The sequence below is a fragment of the Anolis sagrei genome, chromosome Y, assembly GCF_037176765.1.
Source record: "Anolis sagrei isolate rAnoSag1 chromosome Y, rAnoSag1.mat, whole genome shotgun sequence".
NCBI lineage: Eukaryota > Metazoa > Chordata > Lepidosauria > Squamata > Dactyloidae > Anolis > Anolis sagrei.
Window position 1 is genome coordinate 83,542,493 of NC_090035.1, and position 7,529 is coordinate 83,550,021.

General features: G+C 37.6%; 1 long non-coding RNA gene across 1 annotated transcript; it reads left to right on the forward strand.

Moving 5' to 3' along the window:
* The first annotated feature begins 1,099 nt into the window (after window positions 1-1,099).
* LOC137095436 (uncharacterized) lies at window positions 1,100-4,632 on the forward strand. The gene is made up of 2 exons (XR_010908844.1): window positions 1,100-1,392; window positions 1,562-4,632. It is a non-coding gene; the product is annotated as an uncharacterized lncRNA (long non-coding RNA).
* The last annotated feature ends 2,897 nt before the right edge of the window (window positions 4,633-7,529 follow it).

Below are 7,529 nucleotides of genomic sequence, written 5' to 3' on the forward strand. Positions count from 1 at the left end.
TATATATGTTGTGTTTATATATGTATACATATATAAATATGTGTATGGATATATATATATCACCACATATATATATGTTGTGTTTATATATGTGTACATATTTACTTACACATATATGTGTATATATATATATCACCACATAAATATATATGTTGTGTTTATATATGTATACATATATACTTATACATATATGTGTATATATATATATATATATCACCAAATAGATATATATGTTGTTTTATATATATGTATACATATTTACTTACACATATATGTGTATATGTGTATATATATATATCACCACATAGATATATATGTTGCGTTTATATATGTATACATATAGATCTATACATATATGTGTATATGGGTATATATATATCAGCACATAGATATATATGTTGTGTTTATATATGTATACATCATCCATGTGTGTGTGTGTGTATATATATATATATATATCTCACCATCTCTCCCTCATCCAAGACTGTCCTTTTTTAAAGCAGCACTTAAGTAATAATAACGAGCATAATAATAACAATAATAATAATAATTCCGAATTAAGCAATACTGCCATTCCTCTTTGTTTATATATACTTTCCAAATGTGTCTCAAAACTCTTCCAGATTTTTTTTTTTGGAACTCCCGATTCCCATCCCTGGAAAGCGCTTAAGGATAATGGGATCTGTAGTCCGCCATCTCCGGACTTTCTCGAGATCGTGGTCGCTTTGGATTAGTTTTTCGTTACCGTTTCCTCCCAATGCCAAAGATTTGTTCATTTTTTGTGTCCGTCTTTCCAATGGGTTTGCATACAAAGTGAAGACTTGATAAAAAAAACTTTAATTTGGTCTTTGTTGTTGTTGTTGTTGTTGTGGTAATAACCTTGCAAAACGCGCACAATTCTGCCATTCACTTGAGTTACTCTTTGGTGCTAAACGTGGCAGGGAAATCACTTGCAAACTAGAGCTACGCTGCATTGTATGGTTAGTGTAGACCAGGGATGTGCCAAATGAGTCCCTGCAAGTGTTTTGGACTACAACTCCCACAATTCCTAACAGCCTCGGGACCTTTCCTTAAAAGGAAAGGTCCCGAGGCTGTTAGGAATTGTGGGAGTTGTAGTCCAAAACACTTGCAGGGACTCATTTGGCACATCCCTGGTATAGACTCCTATATGGGTCTACATGGACTATTTAATGCACTTTAATGCAATATCTTGCAATGTAGATCCATCTTTTATTTGGGGTTCCTTCTCCTTTGCTTTCTCTCACTTTGCAATATTATATATACCTCTGAATTCTTCAAAACAGAGAAGGAAAATCTTGCATTGCACAAACTTGCATTATATACTTGACTCTCTTTTTTTTTTTGCAAGCATTGCATCCAACAGTGGCTCAGGTTGCACCTGTTTATGTTATTTATTTTGCAATACAAATTAGTCTAATGCAAATGCATTGCACCCTCTCCATTGCAAAATAGAGAAGGAAAATCTTGCATTGCACAAACTTGCATTATATACTTGACTCTCTTTTTTTTTTTTTGCAAGCATTGCATCCAACTGGCTCAGGTTGCACCAAATATATTTTATATATTTTGCAATTCCTTATCATGGTCTTATGCAAGCCTGTTGCACGCTCTTCCATTGCAAGATGGGCCTTTAATAAGGGATTTCCATGCTGGCACACTCTCTCCATTGCAATTTGGGTCTCCTGCACCAAATGCATCATTTCTTACTCTGTTTATGTTATATATTTTGCAATGCAAATTAGTCTAATGCAAATGCATTGCACTCTCTCCATTGCAAATAGAGAAGGGAAATCTTGCATTGCACAAACTTGCATTGCATACTTGACTCTTTGTAAACAATGCATCCAATAGTGGCTCAGGCTGCACCAAATGCACCATTTCTTGTTTATATTATATATATTTTGCAATTACTTATAATGGTCTTATGCATACCTGTTGCACTCTCTTCCATTGCAAGTTGGGCCTATAATAATGGATTTGCCCCAAATGTACCATTTCTAGTTCAGTGTATATTGCATTTTTTTGTTTTTGCAAATCCATATTGGTCTAATGCAAACTCATTGCATTCTCTCCTTTGCAAACTGGGTCTACAGTACCAAATGCACCATTTCTTATTCTGTTTATATTATATATTTTGCAATTCCAAATTAATCTAATGCAAACTTGCAGCTATCTTTTTCCATTGCAAACTGGGTCTAAAATAACTGCCTTTTACAATACTGGTTCATGATGCTATTTCTTATTCTGTTTATTTTATATATTTTGCAATTCCAAATTAGTCTAATGCAAACTTGCAGCAATCTTTTTCCGTTGCAGACTGGGTCTACTGCACCAAATGCACCGTTTCGTATTCTGTTTATGTTATATATTTTGCAATTCCAAATTAGTCTAATGCAAACTTGCAGCAATCTTTTTCCATTGCAAATTCGGTCTACTGCAGCAAATGCACCATTTATTATTCTTTTTATTTTATATATATTGCAATTCCAAATTAGTCTAATGCAAACTTGCTGCAAGCTTTTTCCATTGCAAATTGGGTCTGCTGCACCAAATGCACCATTTCTTATTCTGTTTATATTATATATTTTGCAATTCCAAATTAGTCTAATGCAAACTTGTAGCAATCTTTTTCCATTGCAAATTGGGTCTGCTGCACCAAATGCACAATTTCTTACTGTTTATATTATATATATTGCAATTCCAAATTAGTCTAATGCAAACTTGCAGCAATCTTTTTCCATTGCAAACTGGGTGTAAAATAACTGCCTTTTAAAATACTGGCTCATGATGCACCAAATGTGCTCTTTCTTGCTCTGTCTATGTTGTGTATTTTTTTGCAATTACATGCTATCCTAATGCAAACCTGTTGCACTCTCTTCATTGCAAACTGGGCCTGTAATAATTGGTTGTAATAATAGCCTTTGATCGCACAAAATGCACCATTTCTAGTTTGGTTTATATTGCATTTTATTTTTTGCAATTCTGTTTTGGTCCAATGCAAAATCTGGGTCTTTTTCTCCATTGCAAACATGTATTAAGTGGCTCAGGTGGCACAAAATATATGTTTTTCTAATTTGGTTTATATTGCAATTTTTTTGCAATTCTGCATTGGTCTTATGAAAAATTTGGGTGTTTCTTTCTATTGCAAATTTGTATTCAGTGACAGGCTGCACAAAATGAACCGTTCGTAGATTGGTTTATATTGTATCTTAATTTATTTGCAATTCCATTTTCGTCTAATGCAAAACCTAGGTTTTTCTCCCCATTGCAAACTTTTAAGTGGCTCAGGTGTATTGGTTTTCTGCAAAATCTGAATGTTTCTTTCTATTGCAAACTTTTATTAAATGGCCCAGATTGCACAAAAATGCAATATCTAGTTCAGTTTATATTGGATTTTATTTTAATTTTTTTGCAGTTCTGTATTGGTCTTATGCAAAATTTGGGTCTTTTTCTCCATTGCAAACTTAATACTGGCTCAAGATGCACAAAATGCAATTTCTAGTTCTGTTTATATTGCATTTTATTTTAATTTTTTGCAGTTCTGTATTGGTCTTATGCAAAATTTGGGTCTTTCTCTCCATTGCAAACTTAATACTGGCTCAAGATGCACAAAATGCAATTTCTGATTTGGTTTATATTGCATTTTAATGTAAATTTTTTGCAATTCTATTGGTCCAATGCAAATCTGGGTCTTTCTCTCCATTGCAAACTTTTATTGAGTATAAGAATAGAATTTCAGTATTTCTATACCGAAATTCTATTCTTGTACTCAATAAAGTTTGCAATTTTTTTTGAGTGGCTCAGTTTGCACATAACGCATTGTTTCTAGTTCAGCTTATATTGCATTTTTTATTTTTTTGCAATTCGTATTGGTCTTATGCAAAATCTGGGTCTGTCCATTGCAAACTTTTAAGTGGTTCGGGTTGCACAAAATGCATCGTTTCTAGTGTGGTTTATATTGCATTTGGTTATTTTGCAAAATCTGGGTCTTTCCTCTCTGTTGCAAACTTTTAAGTGGCTCAGGTTGCACAAAATGCATCGTTTCTAGTGTGCATTTGATTATTTTGCAATTCCGTATTGATCTCCAATGCAAATCTGGATGTTTGGAGGACTATTTTTGCAATTTGGGCTCGACTTTAATTCCTTCTTCCAAAGGGTAAACTAATCCAAGCTGTCTCTCAAGGGATGTTCCTGTCCGTCGTCAGAACTAGCTTTGCTCCCATGTTTTTTTAAATGTGTGTTTTGGATGTCTACGTGTGATTCTCTTCCACCTTTATGGGTTTTTGATAAAACGAAATTGGGATTTTGAAGACGAAGTCTATTGTTGTTTTGGTTGGTTATGTTTCTTTAAAAAGAGAAGAAAGGAGCAGAACTTTGGGAAGAAGAGAAGAAACTGTTCCTTGAACCTATTTGGGATCAATATTTGTGGGTTGAGGCCCTTTCTTCTCTTGCCTTGAAAGTTTGGTGCAAGTTGCAAAAGAGATGCAAAAGGAATGTGGATGGAATGAAGGAGAAAGGAAAAAAGGAAGGAAGAAGAAAGGAAGAAAAGGAAGACGGAACCAAAGAGAACGCCTTGTAAACAATGCCAAATTAAAACCTGTAATATTCACAGCTGCTGTTATGGTCATTGCATTATTATCGGTTATTGCATTATTATCGGTTATTGCTTTATTATCGGTTATTGCATTATTATTAGTTATTGCACTATTATTGGTTATTGCATTGTTGCTTTTCCGATTCCAAAAAACAGGGGCCTTGCAAAAGGAGAGTCCGCCCGTCCTGATCATGTTCCGCTTCTGTTTGGAAATGAAATAACACTTTGGCTGCAAATCCAGGTTGGGAAGCTTGCGTTCTTATTACTATTCCTTTATGTCAGAGTGGGGTTTGGATGGCCTTTGGGGGCCCCTTCCCATTCTGTAGCCCCGTTTCCCAATTAACCTTCTATTTTCCGTGAGGCTGGATGAGCACCTGTAAGGAGGGCTTCAGTTGTGTCTTTCTTGCCTGGCAGAATGGGGATGGACTGGATGATCTTTGAAGGTCCCTTCAAACTCAGAGGATTCTATGGAAGTCTTTCAGCAGAGGCTGGGTGGTCATCTGTTTGGAGGGATCAGGTGGTGCCTTCCCGCTTGACATGAATAGGGTTGGCCTGGATGGCCTTTGGGGGTCCCAATTCTAGGACTCCATCTATCTATCATCTTTCTTTTGAGCTATTAAAGGGTTGGACTGGATGGCCTTTGGTGGTTCCAATTCTAGGATTCCATCTATCTATCATCTCTCTATTGAGCTATGTCTCTTAAAGAGTTGGACTGGATGGCCTTTGGGGGTCCCTTCCAACTCTAGGATTACGTCTGTCATTTATCTCTCCATCTATCTATGTGATAGGATTGGACTGGATGGCCTTTGGGGGACCCTTCCAATTCTAGGTTCCCATCTCTCTATTGAGCTATGTCTCTGAAAGGGTTGGACTGGATGGCCTTTGGGGGTCCCTTCCAACTCTAGGATTCCGTCTGTCATTTATCTCTCCATCTATCTATGTGATAGGGTTGGACTGGATGATCTTTGGAGGTCCCTTCTATCTGTAGGATGCTATAATCTTATCTGCCTTATAGGGTTGGACTAGATGGCCTTTGGGGTCCCTTCTAACTAGGATTCCATCTATCTATCTGTCTGTCTATCTATCTGTCATACACAGTTGGACTGGATGGTCTTTGAAAGTCCCTTCTATCTGTAGGAAGCTATCTATTTACCTTATAGGGTTGGACTAGATGACCTTTGGGGTCCCTTGTAATACCAGGATTCTATCTATCGATCGATCGATCTATCTATCTATCTATTTAACTAACTAACTAACTTATAGGGTTGGACTAGGATTCTGTATCTTATAAGGTTGGATTGGATGGTCTTTGGAGGTCCCAATTCTAGGACATCATCTATTGAGCTATGTATCTGAAAGGGTTGGACTGGATGCCCTTTGGGGTCCCTTCCAATTCTAGGAATCCGTCTATCATTTATCTCTCCATCTATCTATATGATAGGGTTGGACTGGATGGCCTTTGGGGGTCCCTTCCAATTCTAGGATCCCATCTATTTATTTAGCTATGTCTCTGAAAGGGTTGGACTGGATGGCCTTTGGGAGTCCTTTCTAAGTCTAGGATTTAGTTAATTATTTACATTGGTACCCCGCCCTTCTCAACCCCAAGAAGACTCAGAAAGGCTTTATACATCGGCGATATTTCTATCTCTATCTTAGAGGGTTGGACTAGATGACCTTTGGGAGTCCCTTCTAACTCTAGGATTCCATCTATCTATCTATCTTACACAGTTGGACTGGATGGCCTTTGGGATCCCTTCTAACATCAGGATTCTCTCTGTCTTTGGACTGGAAGGTCTTTGGAGGTCCCTTCTAACTCTAGGATGCTATCTATCTATCTACCTCATAGGGTTGGATTAGATGACCTTTGGGGACTCTTGTAACATTAGGATTCTATCTATGTTATGGGGTTAGACTAGATGGCCTCTGCGGTCATAGATATAGATTCTTTCTATCTATATATGTCGTACGCAGTTAGATTGGGTGGCCTTTAGGGTACCTTCTAACACCAGGACTCTTATCTTTGGACTGGATGGTCTTTGGAGGTCCCTTCTATCTATCTACCTCATAGGGTTGGATTAGATGACCTTTGGGAACTTGTAACATTAGGATTCTATCTATGTTATGGGGTCAGACTAGATGGCCTCTGCGGTCATGGATATAGATGCTTTCTATCTATATCTGTTGGACTGGGTGGCCTTTAGGGTCCCTTCTAACACTAGGCCTCTATCTATCTTTGGACTGGATGGCCTTTGGAGGTCCCTTCTAACTGTAGGATGTTACCTATCTATCTTCCTTATAAGGTTGGACTAGATGACCTTTGGAGCCCTTTTAATGGTAGGATTCTATGTTATAGCGTTGGACTAGATAGACTTTGGGGTCCAGCCTAACACCTGGACTCTATGTATCTTTGGACTGGATGGTCTTTGAAGGTCCCTTCTAATTGTAGGATACTATCTATCTACCTTATAGGGTTGGACTAGATGACCTTTGGGAGCCCTTTTAACAGTAGGATTCGATCTATGTTATTGGGTTGGACTAGATAGCCTTTGGGGGTCCCTTCTAACTCTAGGATTCTATCTATATCTGCCGTACTGTTTCTGTCTTACACAGTTGGACTGGATGGCCTTTGGGGTCCCTTCTAACATCAGGATTCTATCTATCTTTGGACTGGATGGTCTTTGGAGGTCCTTCTAACTGTAGGATGCTATCTATTTATCAATCTACCTTATAGGGTTGGACTAGATGACCTTTGATGGTCCCTTCTAACTCTAGGATTCCATCAATCGATCTGTCTGTCTTACACAGTTGGACTGGATGGCCTTTGGGGTCCCTTCTAACATCAGGATTCTATGTATCTTTGGACTGGATGGTCTTTGGAGGTCCCTTCTAACTGTAGGATGCTATCTACCTTATA